The following is a 15,077-nucleotide window of genomic DNA, read 5'->3' as shown; positions in this document are numbered from 1 at the left end:
TTCGAGCTGTTATCTAACAGGCAGATCTTTGAATGATAATCAGACCTTTCTGTTAACAGCCTCAGTGAGGAGTTAAAGGGAGGATCCTCAGTTAAGACCCTCAGTGAGGATCTTAAAGGGAGTGGCAGCTGGCTGAACTGGGAAACTGCCCTGAACGAAAACCCAGGAATCTACTTCCAGCTTTGCCACCAAGTAAACTATAACCCTGGCCAAGTTACCTACCTCCCCAACGCTTCAATTTTGTCTGGTTCAATAAAGGCTTCCTTCTAGGTCAAACGTTACAGGGCTTTTAGGTAGTCCCTCCTGTCTTGTGGTTTTGGTTTAGTGGTAGGTGACTTCCTGGGAGATGCATGCAGACTGTTCCTTACTTGGCTTGTAAAAGCCTGTCTCATCTGTTAGTTTTCAGCCTGTATTCCGACAGAGTGAACGACTTGGTCAGGGTGCAGTTTTTCCTTAAATTCTAGATGCTGTTCTGTGCTTCACAGAAAGTATATTCTAGCCTGGGCTGAATGCGCCTTGTATTTTTTTCTGTCTTTGCAAGAAGGAGTTATCAGGGAAAAGGTTTTTCAGTCATCATCTGACTACTTGGAGTTGTGGATAATGTGTATTTGATTCTCTGTGTGTTGGTTAGCTTCAAGGAGATCCAAGATCTTTCTATGCAGAGTATTATGAAGGGATCTTATTTAAAGTTCCTTCCAGGGATATTTGGCTAACTTTCTAAATTTCCAGCTTTAGTATTCTCAGAGAAGGAATAAAGTGGAATTCTATAACATCTCCTGTGAAGTGGCATGCTAGTGGAATTAACTATCACCTCAGGGTGCACTAATTATTTGCATCCCCAGTTTATTCCTTAATGGTAGCTGGATGCTTCCTCTCAGATGCTGAAGAACCCCAATTAATTTCACTGATTTTATGGTGTGTGAGGGCCTTAGGCCATGCCTTTGACTGGCTAGGCCTTCTGGACCAACCTCAGAGGTTGGTCTTGTTTGTCTTAAATTTCCAGTATTGGGATTCTTGAAGAACATGTGCCTAATGTGTGACATGTCTTTCTTAGACCACTTTTTAATTCTTCCTGTGCACACATTTCAAAAAGGGTCACAGCTTTGGGAGGTATGCTCATAATGCTCACCTTGGAGACGGATTGGTAGACTTTTCCTTGTGTGTTAACATCAGGCCTGTCACATAGGTAGATGCTTTTATATGGCTGTGCAGATTGACTATTTGGAGTTTTCCAAAATAAACAATTTATGTTGGTATTTGAATTATGACCTTGCTTTGTGTGGGCTTTTAAAAACCTTGCAGTTACTTAAATTGTAAACAGTTACCTACTCACATAAATTTACATTTTTGTTGTAACTTAAGAGGGAAAAGTTATAAAACTTAAGGAGGAAATGTTTATTTGTGTATACGTTTGTGAGAGAGGGTTGCCAAGGCGGTAAGATGTCAGGAGATAAGGATTTTAGATTTTGTAACCTTTTTTTTTTTTTTTAACCTTCATAAAGTGTAGTGGAATGTAGATCAAGAAATTAGAGTTGGACTTCTAAGTTCAACCTTCTCTTTCTAAGGAGAGAAAGGATGCTAGAGCATTTGTTTTGAAAAACAAAACCAGAAATACCCCAGTATGTTCTGTCCAAGGCTTTTTAACTTATCTTTCAAAATCCACCCAGCAGACCTGAGAGATATATCACCTCTTCTTTTCCTGAGAGGTCAAGGAGCTGATGAGGGTCAGGGTTTGGTTGTGACTGTCCCCCTGACTCCAAAGCCTTTGTTAGGTCCGTTATAGCTCACTGCCAGCTCAAGAAACAAATCAGCTAGTGGATTGGCTTTGGAATCCAAATTTACTGCTGTGTTTCCCTTCTTCATCTTTTCCTTTTTTTTTTTTTAATTTAAAAGTTACAATGATTTGAAACCTGGACTCAGGAAGGCTGTGCCTTGTGATTTAGTGATCCCTGCGAGTTTTCTAAAATCTCACTTTCCTCATACCTGACCAGTTTTGCCGGTGCACCTGAGATTTAATCAAAAAAGTTTCTCTTTCATACCCAGTTCTGCCATTCTGTCTTGAGCTGAAAACTTCTGTCAGCTCAAAGAGTGATGCAGTATATAAGAGGCTCTCTCCCTTCCTGTCTGTGTTACTGGTTTACAATGCACAGGAATCATTATCTGGTGCCTGCTCTCATTTTGGCCAGATGGGATTCACAATGTACATTTATAAAAGACAGCCCTGCCCCAGTATGCCTTCAGCTGTCTTCCTCATGGGGGCTTGTGTTCAAGACACCTTGGTGATCGTTAGATCTGTCTGGGGCTTTTGACTGTGTGCCTTCATTTCCATTTTGTGGAGGTAAAAGTAACAAAATAAAGGGAAACAGCATAATGCTATTTATATCGGAGCAGAACTGTACACATAAAAGTCATACATTTGAAATATAATGAAATCAAGCCTTTCATAAAGCATAATTTGGTCACATTGCATTTAGATTGAATAGGTTTTTTTTTTATTATTAGGTTTGAAGGTCGTCTTAATACCTATGGTACATGCAGTATGAGTGGGAAGATTCTCATGTTGACAAACATGATCAGTACTTTCTGCATTAGAGTTGTATTTACTTTGTAGGTAATGTGCATGGCCCAGCAGGAAGATGAACCATAAAGTGACTTATTGGTGTATCTGTGGCTTGTTATCTGATGCTTCATTGTGGGAAAGTTAAGAAAGAGAAAACATTAGCTACAGGGGAAAATATCCTTACTGCAGTCTGCATATGTAAGCTGTTCTGTGGGAAAGGGTGGAAGTTATTGCAACAGTTGAGTATCAGCCTGATTGGAAGATTGTTTTCTGTGTGTTTGACCAACACATCCCTAAACATGCATTAAGGTTCTCTATGTTCTAATTTTCATTGACAAGCATTTGTAAGCACTGTTCTAAAACATGGAAGGTGCAGTGGTGGGCAAGATAGAGAAGGAGCCTGCTCTGGAGACGGACTGTTGACAGTAAGTAAGTGTGTCTGGCAGTGACCACAGTGATGAAGAGAATAAAAAGACAATGTGATAGTGACTCAAGGGAAGCTGCTCAGAGTAGTCATAAAGATGTGCCCTCTTCAGGAGAATGGTCTGCCAGTAGGGCAGTCAGACTGGGTCTGTGGGACGGGTGAAAGTGGCATTAAACAAAGTAGGTGATTTGCTTTAGTCCTGAACATCCTGAGGAGTTAATCCAAAGAATAGAAGTGGTGGGTTGAAGTCTTCCCTCTGTTTGTATCTCTGCTTTGTAAATGGGGACCTGGGTCAAGAGAACTTGAGAGGGATTATTAGTGGTACTTTGTAAAGGGCAAGAAAGGGAAATGTGTGTGCTTTATTGAAATTGTTCTGGTAAAACCCAGAAATGTGGAGGGAATTCCCCTGGTGGTCCAGCAGCTAGGGCTTTGCTCTCTACTGCAGGGGGTGTGGGTTCAAATGAAGATCCTGCAAAAGCCGTGCACGGTGCCCCCAGCCCCGCAAAAGAAAAAAGCAAAACCGCCGAGATGTGTTGTTACATTGATGAGTGCTGGGTATTATTAGAAACATCATTTAGTTATGTTTATGTTTCTCTGTTGAGAAGTTGGATTGCGGTGTTAACAGTCATTGTACTTGGTTAAAAGTTCAACTGAAGCTAGCAAAAATTAGTGATATCTGTATGCAGGACACTCTGCTAGATATTGCTTCAAAGAGAAGATCTCAAGTGACCTTGGGTGGGATAGCGGGGTGGAGGAAACAGGGGTATCCGAGAGTGGGGACTGGCGGGAGAGGAGACAGCGCAGTCAGAGGCTTTGTTGTCCACGGCCGGGAGGCTCCGCCCTCTGCACTTTTGCCAGCCAGCCAGTGGCACCCAGATACCTGCACCCACCCTCTCTGTGCTCTCTGGTAGTTATCTAGAGAGATGAAAGAAATCGTCTCGTCTAGCACTTTACAACCTTTTTACAGCTCAGGGAAGGGGCCAGGGAGGTGGTGACCTGCCCATAGTTAATGTAGCTTTACATTGACAGTCAAGGCTAGGACCCTGTTCTTTGCCAGCAAGGCTGGTGTTCTTTCCACTGTAGCCCATGCTCTGAACAGAGGGTTGGTCGTTAACATTCGCTCCTGAGTAGAAAAAGAAAGGCCGCCTTGGGTTGGTAATGTACTCATTTAGGGGAAAGCCTGTGTAGTTCCAGTCTTAAGAAGTCAGGGAAAAGACACACATCAACCTGGGAAGCAGAGTGTGGACAAAGAGAATTGTGCTGCTCTTTTTTTGCACACACACACACACACACACACACACACACACACAGTGTTGGTTTCCTTGTGAAGTTCACGCTAGGCCCTTTAGATGTAGGGAGATATTTCTGATACGTGGCTAAAAGTGAGTTCTAGAATTCAAAAGAGGTAAGGCCCTGACAGTCCTAAGGTTTTCACCTCTCGACCTCAGTTTCAGGGAAGGTTTCACTTTTATGTTTGGAAGCACCCTAAGCTAAAGTGTTCCTTTGGAAGCCTGGAGATCATCCACGGCGCCTGATCAGAGTGGGGGTTTTTGAGCAGGACTACGTTCCTGGGCGCTTGCCTGCCTTAGTGCTCAGGTGGGTCAGTTGCCTGGGGGCAGGTTTTGTGTCCCTTTTGCAGTAATGTGCAAGGGTGTTCTTGCTTTAGGAAGTCTATGTGATGGGCAGACGAGTGTGAAGGAGAACGTGTGGCCTCAATCTGGCTCCATCACTTATTAGCATGAGTGAGCGTGGGCACTTTGCTTGAGCTACAGTTTCCTTGTCTGTAAAATGGAGATACATCTTCCTCAGGGCCGATGGGAAAAGGAACTAAAATAGGAAAAGTATATAGTGGAGTGCACCAGCTATAGGCGAATGGTAGTTGCCCACTGAAGCATTCCACACCGTGCTGTGTGCTAAGACACTGACTGGAGCGGAGCTTGTTGTTCAGTCGTTCAGTCATGTCCAACTGTGACCCCATGGACTGCCACACGCCAGGCTTCCCTGTCCTTCACCATCTCCCAGAGCTCGCTCAAACTCAAGTCCATTGAGTCGGTGATGCCATCCAACCATCTCATCTTCTGTCGTCCCTTTCTCCTCCTTCCTTCAGTCTTTCTCAGCATCAGGGTCTTTTCTCGTGAGTTGGCTCTTTGCATCAGGTGGCCAAAGTATTGGAGCTTCAGGATCAGTCCTTCCAGTGAATATTCAGAATTGATTTCCTTTAGAGCAGAGCTGATTCCAGACCACCTGAGCTGCCTCCTGAGAAACCTTGTATTCAGGTCAAGAAGCAACAGTTAGAACTGGACATGAAACAACAGACTGGTTCCAAATCGGGAAAGGAGTATGTCAAGGCTGTATATTGTCACCCTGCTTATTTAACTTATATGCAGAGTACATCATGAGAAATGCTGGGCTGGAGGAAGCCCAAGCTGGAATCAGGATTGCCGGGAGAAATATCAATAACCTCAGATATGCAGATGACACCACCCTTATGGCAGAAAGTGAAGATGATGATCCTCTTGATGAAAGTGAAAGATGAGAGTGAAAAAGTTAGCTTAAAACTCAACATTCAGAAAACTAAGATCATGGCATCCGGTCCCATTGCTTCATGCCAAATAGATGGGGAAACAATGGAAACAGTGACAGACTTTATTTTTGGGGCTCCAGAATCACTGCAGATGGTGACTGCAGCCATGAAATCAAAAGACTCTTGTTCCTTGGAAGAAAAGGTATGACCAACCTAGACAGCATATTAAAAAGCAGAGACATTACTTTGGATTATAATAAAGAAAGCTGAGTACCGAAGAATTGATGCTTTTGAACTGTGGTGTTGGAGAAGACTCTTGAGAGCCCCTTGGACTGCAAGGAGATCCAACCAGTCCATGCTGAAGGAAATCAACCCTAACTATTCATTGGAAGGACTGATGCTGAAGCTGAAATTCCAATACATTGGCCACCTGATTCAAAGAACTGACTCATTGGAAAAGGCCCTGATGCTGGGAAAGATTGAAGGCAGGTGGAGAAGGGGATGACAGAGGATGAGATGGTTGGATGGCATCACCAACTCAATGGACATGAGTGTGAGTAAGCTCCAGGAGTTGGTGATGGATGGGGAAGCCTGGCGGGCTGCAGTCCATGGGGTTGCAAAGAGTCGACACCACTGAGTGACTGAACTTACTGACTGATTCCTGCCAATCCTGTTGATTTTACATCCTCAAAGATCTGCTCAGTGCTCATGCTCAGTTGTGTCAGACTCTTTGCAACCCCATGGACTGTAGCCCACCTCTGTCTATGGACTTTCCCCTGCAAGAATACTGGAGTGAGTGGGTAGCCATTTCCTACCCCAGAGGATCTTCCCGACCCAGAGATCAAACCGGAGTCTCCTGCTTTGGCAGCCAGATTCTTTACCACTGAGCCACCTGGGAAGCCATCTGCTCAGTAGAGAAGGGCAGTTAAAACAGGGCTATTGGAAGTGCTCTAATGGGGAAATACATGGAACTGAACCAAGACATATTATTCTGACTCAAATGGTCATACGAGGCTTCTCAAAGGAGGGCCATTGGCTTTTTTGTCCTGACACTTGTCGTTCTCTCAACAGTCTCTTCCACCTCCGTGGTTTGTTCCTCCACTTTTGCTTATCTGTTGGCATTCTCTGGATCCTCTTGGTTCATTGCACTCGCTCTCCAGGTGCTCTCAGATATCACTAGGCTTTGATCATTGCCCATAAGTTGATGACCATCATGTTAATATCTCAGCCAGACTCCTAGCTCCTCCAACTCCTCCTACTTGATGCTGCAATTTGGATAGCTCATCAGTAGCTTGAGCTTTGTAAGTCCAAAACTAACACATACTCCTTAAACTCTCCTCCATTTGTTCCCTCCTGCGTACGTGGTTTTAACATCTAACCACCTTCTCAGATCCCATTCCTCCTTTTCTCTTGCCACCCTCCACATCTAATCTATCACATTACTGTCAGTGCGGTTGCCGTAATATGATTTGAATCTGTCCACTCTCTTGCTACAGTCTCTGAGCCACCATCATCTCTTACCTGGAACATTGTGATTGCCTCTTAAAATGGCCCCCTGACTTCTGCCCATCTGACTCTACTCCGCCTTGCCCAGAGCAGCCAGAGTCACCTGTCTTTCCTCCACTTTAAATCATTCAGTGGTTTCTCATAGCACTAAATAGAAAATCCAGACTTCTCATTTCTCACAAGGCTCTGAATACCCTGGCCCTTGCCCACCTCCCTGGTTGCTTGTCTGCTGCTTTTGCTTGCCATCTTTGAGCAACATTGACTTTCTCTCTGTCCCAGAAGGCCCCGAACTCTTTCTCGTCTCAGGGACTTCTTTATACGCTATGTCCTCTGCTCAGAACACTGGCCAGCCCAGCCTCTTCTCATCCTTCAGGACATTTGTGGAATGAAAGCACATAGCAGTAAAGGGGTAGGGTAAGGAGGAAAGTGTCCTTAGAGTGCATCTGCTGTCGTTCAGTCACTAAGTCGTGTCTGACTCTTTGCAACCCCATGGACTGCAGCATGCCAGGCTTCCCCGTCCCCCACTATTTCCCAGAGTGTGCTCAGATTCGTATCTGTTGAGTCGGTGATGCCATCCAACCATCTCATCCTCTACTGTGCTCTTCCCTTTTTGCCTTCAATCTATCCTGTCATCAGGGTCTTTTCCAGTGAGTTGGCTCTTCCGTCATGTGGCCAAAGTATCAGAGCTTCATTGGAGCTTCACAAAGTCTTAAAAAGAAGAGAAATGTTGGAAGAGCTAAAAGAGTGTGAGTTTGGTTGTGTTGCAGGTGGAGTTATTCAAGCAAAACACCTAGGAGTCAGGCAGCCAGAACTCCCTGTACTGCTGACGTGACTTTAAAATGATGCCACCTGGCTGGAAAACTGTTTTGAAAGTTTCTTAAAAGCTTAAATAAGTCTGCCCTGTGACCCAGCAGTTCCATTTGTAGGTATTTACCCAACAGAAGTGAAAACCTACGGCCACAGATAAGCCTTGTACGAGAATATTCATAGGAGTTTTGTTCATGATAGCTGAAAATTGAAAACAGTCCAGTTGTCCGTCATTGGGAGAATGGGTAAACAGAATGGTATATTCTTACAGTGGAAGACCACTCAGCAACCAAAAGAAACTACTGACATGTGTAACAAGGAAGAATTTCATAAAGACACAAAAAAGCACATGATGGATGATCTCATTTGTAAGAGATTCTAAAACAGGCAAAAGTCTGTGATACCAAAAATTACATCAGTGGTTACCTCTTGGGTAGATGGGGGTTCACTGGGAAGGGGACATGAGAGAACTTTCTGGAGTGATGGAAATGTTCTGCACCTTGATAAGCATTCATCAGATCTTACTGAGTGATACACTGTCTGTAATTTTGCTGTAGGTTATACTTAAAAACAACCTAAGAGTTGTCCTAGGTTTCTTTTTCCCTTTCACTCTCAATATTTAATCTCCCAGCAAATTCTGTTCATTTTATGTCCAAAACACATTCTGAATTTGTCCCCCTGCTGCCAACACCATCTCCTCTTATCCAGGCTACTGTACTACTAGTTTCCTGACTGGATTTTCAGCCCCCAATATTTTTGGCCCTCCCAAATAATTTTTTCTGCTTTTCAGCTAAAATGACCTTTAAAAATTCACATTGGGTCTTGTCAGTTGTCTTCCTGCAGCCCTTCAGTAGCCTTCCAGTGCTTTCATGGTGACCGACAAGGGTCTCTGAGCCCATCTGACCTGGCCTCCTCCTTGCTCCCTTCAGTTCCAGCCTCTTTGGCTTTCCCTCTGTTTCTTGAACACCTCAGGCTCATTTCTACCTTAGGAGCTGTTCACTCAGCCTTCCCTCTGCCTGGGGCATCCTGCTTCCCAAACCTGTGTGAGACTTGTTTCAGTTTGCCATTCAGGTTCAGTTTATCTTAGTTTTTTGGCCACACCAAGCCACATACAAGATCTTAGGTCCCCAACCAGGGAAGGAACCTACACCCCCTGCATTGGGAGTCTTAACCAGTGAATCACCAGGGAAGTCCCCGGGTTCCATTTAAATATTTCTTTCTCTGTGTGTTTTCTCCAGCCCTTACTGTCTGAAGTAGTGCTCCGTCACATCAACCCGCTCTATTTTGTTTGTAACTTTTATCACCACCTGAAGTTATTTCATCCTTTTATTTGTTTGCCCGTCCCTTCCTCCAGGATGGAGCCTGGCTTATTCACCATTGTACACTCAATGTCAGCAGCAGTGTTTGGCCCACAGAGGTGGTGGTGGTGGTGAAGTCACTCAGTCGTGTCCGACTCTTGCGTCTTCATGGACTGTAGTGCGCCAGGCTCCTCTGTCCATGGGATTTCCCAGGCGAGAATACTGGAGTGGGTTGATTTGGCACATAGTAGGCCCCACTGCTGGGAAAGATTGAGAGCAAGAGGGAGAGAGTCAGACACGACTTGGTGACTAAATAAACAACGAGGCCCTATGTATTGACTCAGTGAAGGTAATGATGCTGGTGATACGGGATGAGAACAGGCCGACGAGGAGTAGATTTGTGAGGGAGAGGGAGGAGCAAGGAGAGTCCAGACTTCTAGCTCGGAAGCCAGGTCGTGGCGGTGCCAGTCACCGAGATAGAAAACAGTGGGGAATGAGCAGATTGGGGTGTGGTGGAAAGTGATCAGTTTAATTTTGAACTTAAATTGGGAATACTTGTAAGGACCGCATCAGGTGTTTGAGGCACACAACAGACATTAGGGGAAGGGACTGGGCTGTAGGGTGAGATGTGGAGGTGAGCGTGTCTGCTCCAGCCTGGGAGTGGATGAGGCTGTTCTCAGGGTGAACAGGGAATGTCCGTATGTAGGAAAGTGTCCTTCCTCTTTCCTGCCTGAGTGATGGGCGTCTGCCACCAGTAACACGGACTTCACAGAACTCAGCCCCTCGCGGGGCTTGTAGTTGACACTCCTGCCCGCCCCGCCCCTCCAACCTTATGCCCCAGCTACATTGTTGCCGCTAATAATGACAAGTGCGCAAAGGGTCAGGACAGAACTCTGAGGAATGTGAACATTTAAGGCAGCAGGGCAGCATTTAAAGAGGAGCAGAGAGGATGCAACCAGCAGGTGAGAAGGAAAACCCAGACAGCCTGGCATGAAGAAAGAGCCTCAGAGGCGGTAGCTAAGCTTACTGAAATATGTCATTTGAAAGGAGAGGGGATGACTAAAGCCAGGTGGTTGTGTATTGATGAGAAAGTGGGGTGAAGAAGTGGACACAGTAAGTTTGGAGTCAAGCCTTTGTAAAATTTGGCCACCGAGGAAAATAAAAAGTAACTATAGGGAGAACTTGGGGTTAAGCGAAGAGTTTTTTTAGACATAAGAAAAACTTAAGCACGTGTAAACGGATGTGGGAAGGAGCCAGCACCGGGCTGAGTTGAAGATGCAGAAGATCACTGGGTTGAGGACCTTCCAGGAGATCTCAGGGCCCTGTGTGGTCCAGGCGATTGGCTTTGAATTGTAGGAATATCCTCTTCTGGGGAAAAGCAAGTTGTGTGGGTGGGATACACATGGGCCTGGGGGCAGCGGGCAAGAGTGCTTTCCGGTGAGCTCTGTGAAGGTCTCTGCTGGCGGGCAGGAGCAAGGTGGAGAGCGGGAAGCTTGAACAGGGGAAGCTTTGAAGAGACTGCTGTGATAGGCACATAGAGCTGGCTGAGGAAACAAGGTCTGCAGGGGGAAAGTAGAAAGCAGTTAAGATGAGCTTGCTGCCTCTTGGGATTTTAGAGAAACTGGTCGGACCTTGACAGTTGTTTGTCTAGATTTGGATTCCAGTGATTTAGACTCAGCTTCTCTTGCCTGCGTCCCCATATGCTTCTGCTGTTCCCGTTTATTAGACCAGTGGCTTGTAAATTACCCCAGAGCTCTCAGACTTGACTTAACCACTGCTTACACGCATTCCCTGTGTGAGGTGGGTGGCAGGGTTCTCAGTGTTGTGTGAACACGGGTAAGGTGGGGGATACTCTTATCCCCTCGGACCTGGGTACCCAGGTGGCCTGGCTGTAGTGGAAGAAGTGTATCATCTTCCCAGCTCCACAGCTCGAGCAGCTCTCATCATCTCTCCTTATCTTGGGTACCTGTAAGATTTTTGCTGGAAAAACTGCAAAATATTTTCAGATACTACTGCACGAGGCTCTAAGGTCCTTGTGGTCAGGGCTGTGTTCTGTTTTTATGTTATAGCCCCCGCAGCTGGCACACTGCCTGTCAGTGCATGGGAGTGAGTGCCTCTGAGCCTTTCCCTGGACTGGCCTCTCTTTCTCCTCTGTGTCTGTCCATGTGTTATAGGGATGTATGTCATGTGTTACAGTTAATATGGAATGTGTCTATTTCACCACAGTATTGTATTCTTAGATGGCCACCTTACTTTGTTAATCTTTATTTCTTTATGTCCCCTTCACATAGTAGGTATTAAAGTAATGTTAAATTTGAATTTGTTGTTTAAAAAAAAACTTGCAAAGTTTCTCTAAGAGTAACTAAAATAGTTGAAGAATGGAGGAAAAATTCAGAGACAATATCAGTTAAAGAAATGAGTTAATATAGCCTGATAAAATATTCTCAGCAGTGAGTTGATGAGGGTCTCAGTGTATGTTAAACAGTGACGGCCTGCTGTTCCTCTACTCTGACAAGGAAAACAGCAGGTGAGGTCAGAGGGAGTGCTAGTGCCTTGGGTAGATACACCACAGAACTCCCTGCCTTGTGATACTTTTGAAGGGAAGAGTTCGGGTTTGGATTTAGAAAAAAATGGAGTGGGGTCCAGAAGTGCCATTTTGGAGCCAGCTTGTTAGAACATCATCTGTGTGAGGGCAGGGCCTTTCTGTTCCCCAGCATATCCCCAGCATCTAGAATGTGCTTGGCAAGTAGGCAGTGCTCAGCAAATAGTTTCTGTGTGAATTAATAAAAGAAGTAGAGTTTTCCTGCCAGCTTTCAAAGGAATGTGCCATAGGAGCTTCAGTTTCTTTTTCCCCTTTGGCTCACTGTTCATGATCCCTTTCTGAATTAATGAGTTCCATGCGTTTATTACTTGCTTGAACTTATCTTGCTCAGCTTTCAAAGGATGCCAGCCCAGTCTACTGTTCTCTGGATTAAAAAAAAAAAATCAGCAGCTTGTTTTCAAAACCAAAATATTAGTTTTTAAGATTTCATTAGAAATTTTTTTATATAGAAAAGATTTCTTTTGTTGATGCTTTTTGCTTATGTTTAAGATGTAAACCTTGAAAATGTTAAAGAGAATTGAAATTGACTTCTAATTATAGTAGTTGATTATATGTTTATTGAATCTTTTCTCAACAGACCAAGCATTATCTGTACTTCCCTATTTTTTGCCGTATTCTTAATATTTGATACCAGTCCTTCTGTATCTGCTCAAGAATCTTCCTCAGTGAGTAATTCATCAGGAAATCTCTTCTCGGAAGCCTGTAATAATACAGCTCAAGGGGTGTCTCCGCTAATGTAAAGTCACAACATTGACTGTGTAGAAGTCGTGTATCTGATTTCATTAGCAAATTAATAGGTGATACCAGTTCTGGGGAGGAGAGACTAATGTTTTCCCTCTGCTTTAGTTCATTCTAAATTAAATCATTTGAGAACAGGACAATGGGAAATTCTGTCTTTCCATCTAGAGATGAGCAAAGACTTGGTTCTGTAAGCCAGTGCATTGTTCTCTTGTTGACTTGATTCAGCTTATTAACATTTTATTGAGATACACTTTATAGTATTTTAAGAATAAGATTAGAATCTGCTAAACTAAAAATTTGAAAAAAAAAAAAGCCCTACTACTCTTAACAGTATTTTTTTCTAGAGTTAAAATAGTCATATGAAAATAGTTACTTTTGTTGAAATAGTTGTACATGGAAATAATTATATATATTAAAGAAAAATGTCAGGAATGTTAGCATAGTGTTTTAGTTGAAACAACTTTTTTTCTTTTTTTTGAAATGTATGTTTTTATTATAAAATTAGTGCATGCTCTTGGTATAAAATTCAAACAGTACATAGGTGTATAATCCTGCTCTTTGGATATAGCTGTTGTTTATACCTTAGTGCATATCCAGTACTTAAAAAAAATAGGCTTTATTTTTTTAGAGCAGTTTTAGATTCACAGCAAAATTGAGAGGAAGATACAAATATTTCCTATATACCCTCTGCTCCCACACATGTGTAGCCTACCCCGTTTATTAACGTCTCCCACCACAGTGGGTCCTTTATTACAATTGATGAACGTACCTTGACACATTTTCACCGAAGTCCGTAGTTTACACTATACTTTACTCTTAGTGTTATATTGTCTCTTCTGTGGCTTGGGAGAAATCTATGACTGTAGCCATCATTACAGGGTCCTACAGAGTAGTCTCACTGCCCTGAAACTCCTCTGTGCTCCACCTGTTCCTCCCTCCCCGTCATCCCTGGCAGCCATGGGCTTTTCATTGTCTCTGTAATTTTGACTTTCACAGCATGATATAGTTGGATTCATACAGTACATAGTCTTTTCAGATTGGCTTCTTTCACTTAGTAATATGTATTTACATTTCTTCTTTGTTTTTTCATGGCTTGATGGCTCATGTCTTTTTAGCACTCAGTAGCAAAACTGTCTTTTTTTTGCAAATGAAGGTGGTTCTTAGTACTGTTCTACAAAATATTCTGAGGTTTCTGTTTGCAGGTGGTTCATCTCCTGAAGACTTCTTAAGTATTTACTTTTTGAAACTTTCTGGAATCTTTTTTCCCCTCATATGGTTGGCTGAACTCGTGGATACAGAGAACCAACTGTATTTGGTTTGGGCACAGGGAAGTCTTGTCCTTATCCAAAGATTGTTTTGGTGGTTAGGAACCTTTTGGAAAAGAAATCAGGATGGAGGTAGGTAAAGAATGAAGTGTAGCAGGTCTCGTACATTGTGTACAACAGAAAGCCAGAAATGACCAGGTGAGCATCAGCAGTTGTTTTTCAGGGCTCTGGGATGAGTCCTAGCACTTATCCTCAGGGTGTTCAGTAGTGTAGTGAGGAAGCAAACAGGCAGGTCAGTGATTATACATTGTAAAAAAATTGGCCACAGAGAAGGGAAGGTGCTAGAAAATGGTTGTTGGTTCTAGAGAAGTGATAGCAGTAAGAACCAGCAGTCTTAGCAAGATTGTGGTCCTGACAGGTGGACAGAAAGGTTGGTATCACACAACAGGAGGCAGTCTTAGGGTCAGGACATCCATTGTCTTGTCCCATTAAATGAGCATCACAGAGGGCATCTCAAAGCTATTTTAGAACATTGATGGTGAAATGTTAGCTCTTAGTGTTCCAACTCAGAGAAGGCAATGGCACCCACTCCAGCACTCTTGCCTGGAAAATCCCATGGATGGAGGAGCCTGGTGGGCTGCAGTTCATGGGGTCGCTAAGAGTCGGACAAGACTGAGCGAATTCACTTTCACTTTTCACTTTCATGCATTGGAGAAGGAAATGGCAACCCACTCCAGTGTTCTTGCCTGGATAATCCCGGGGATGGGGGAGCCTGGTGGGCTGCCGTCTGTGGGGTCGCACAGAGTTGGACACGACTAAAGCGACGTAGCAGCAGCAGCAGTGAACATTGGTATACAGGTGTCTGTGTGTATGTCTGTTCTTAGTTCTTGTGGGTGTATACAGGAGTGGAATTTCTGGGTCGTATAGTAATTCTGTGTATAATTTTTTGCGGAACTGCTTGTTTTCCAGAGTGGCTATACCGTTCCCACCAGCAATATATGAGGATTCCAGTTTCTCTCCATCCTGCTCAACACTGGTAATTTTCCTTTTCTTGATTATAGCCATCCAAGTGGATATGAGGTGGTGTCTCATTTCTGATAGACAGAGTGCCTGATGAACTATGGACGGAAGTTCGTGACATTGTATAGGAGACAGGGATCAAGACCATCCCCATGGAAAAGAAATGCAAAAAAGCAAAATGGCTGTCTGAGGAGGCCTTACAAATAGCTGTGAAAAGAAGAGAAGTGAAAAGCAAAGGAGAAAAGGAAAGATACAGGCATCTGAATGCAGAGTTCCAAAGAATAGCAAGAAGAGATAAGAAAGCCTTCCTCAGCGATCAATGCAAAGAAA

General features: G+C 43.8%; 1 protein-coding gene across 3 annotated transcripts in view; it reads left to right on the top strand.

Annotated features, from left to right (window-relative positions):
- The window catches only part of TCF20 (transcription factor 20), a 193,703-nt gene that overhangs the window by 101,311 nt on the left and 77,315 nt on the right, over positions 1–15,077 (top strand). The gene's annotated exons all lie outside the window — the stretch shown is intronic.

The sequence above is a fragment of the Bos javanicus genome, chromosome 5 (genome assembly GCF_032452875.1).
Source record: "Bos javanicus breed banteng chromosome 5, ARS-OSU_banteng_1.0, whole genome shotgun sequence".
NCBI lineage: Eukaryota > Metazoa > Chordata > Mammalia > Artiodactyla > Bovidae > Bos > Bos javanicus.
Note: the sequence above shows the minus strand (reverse complement) of the source record. Positions and strands in the feature narration are given on the sequence as shown.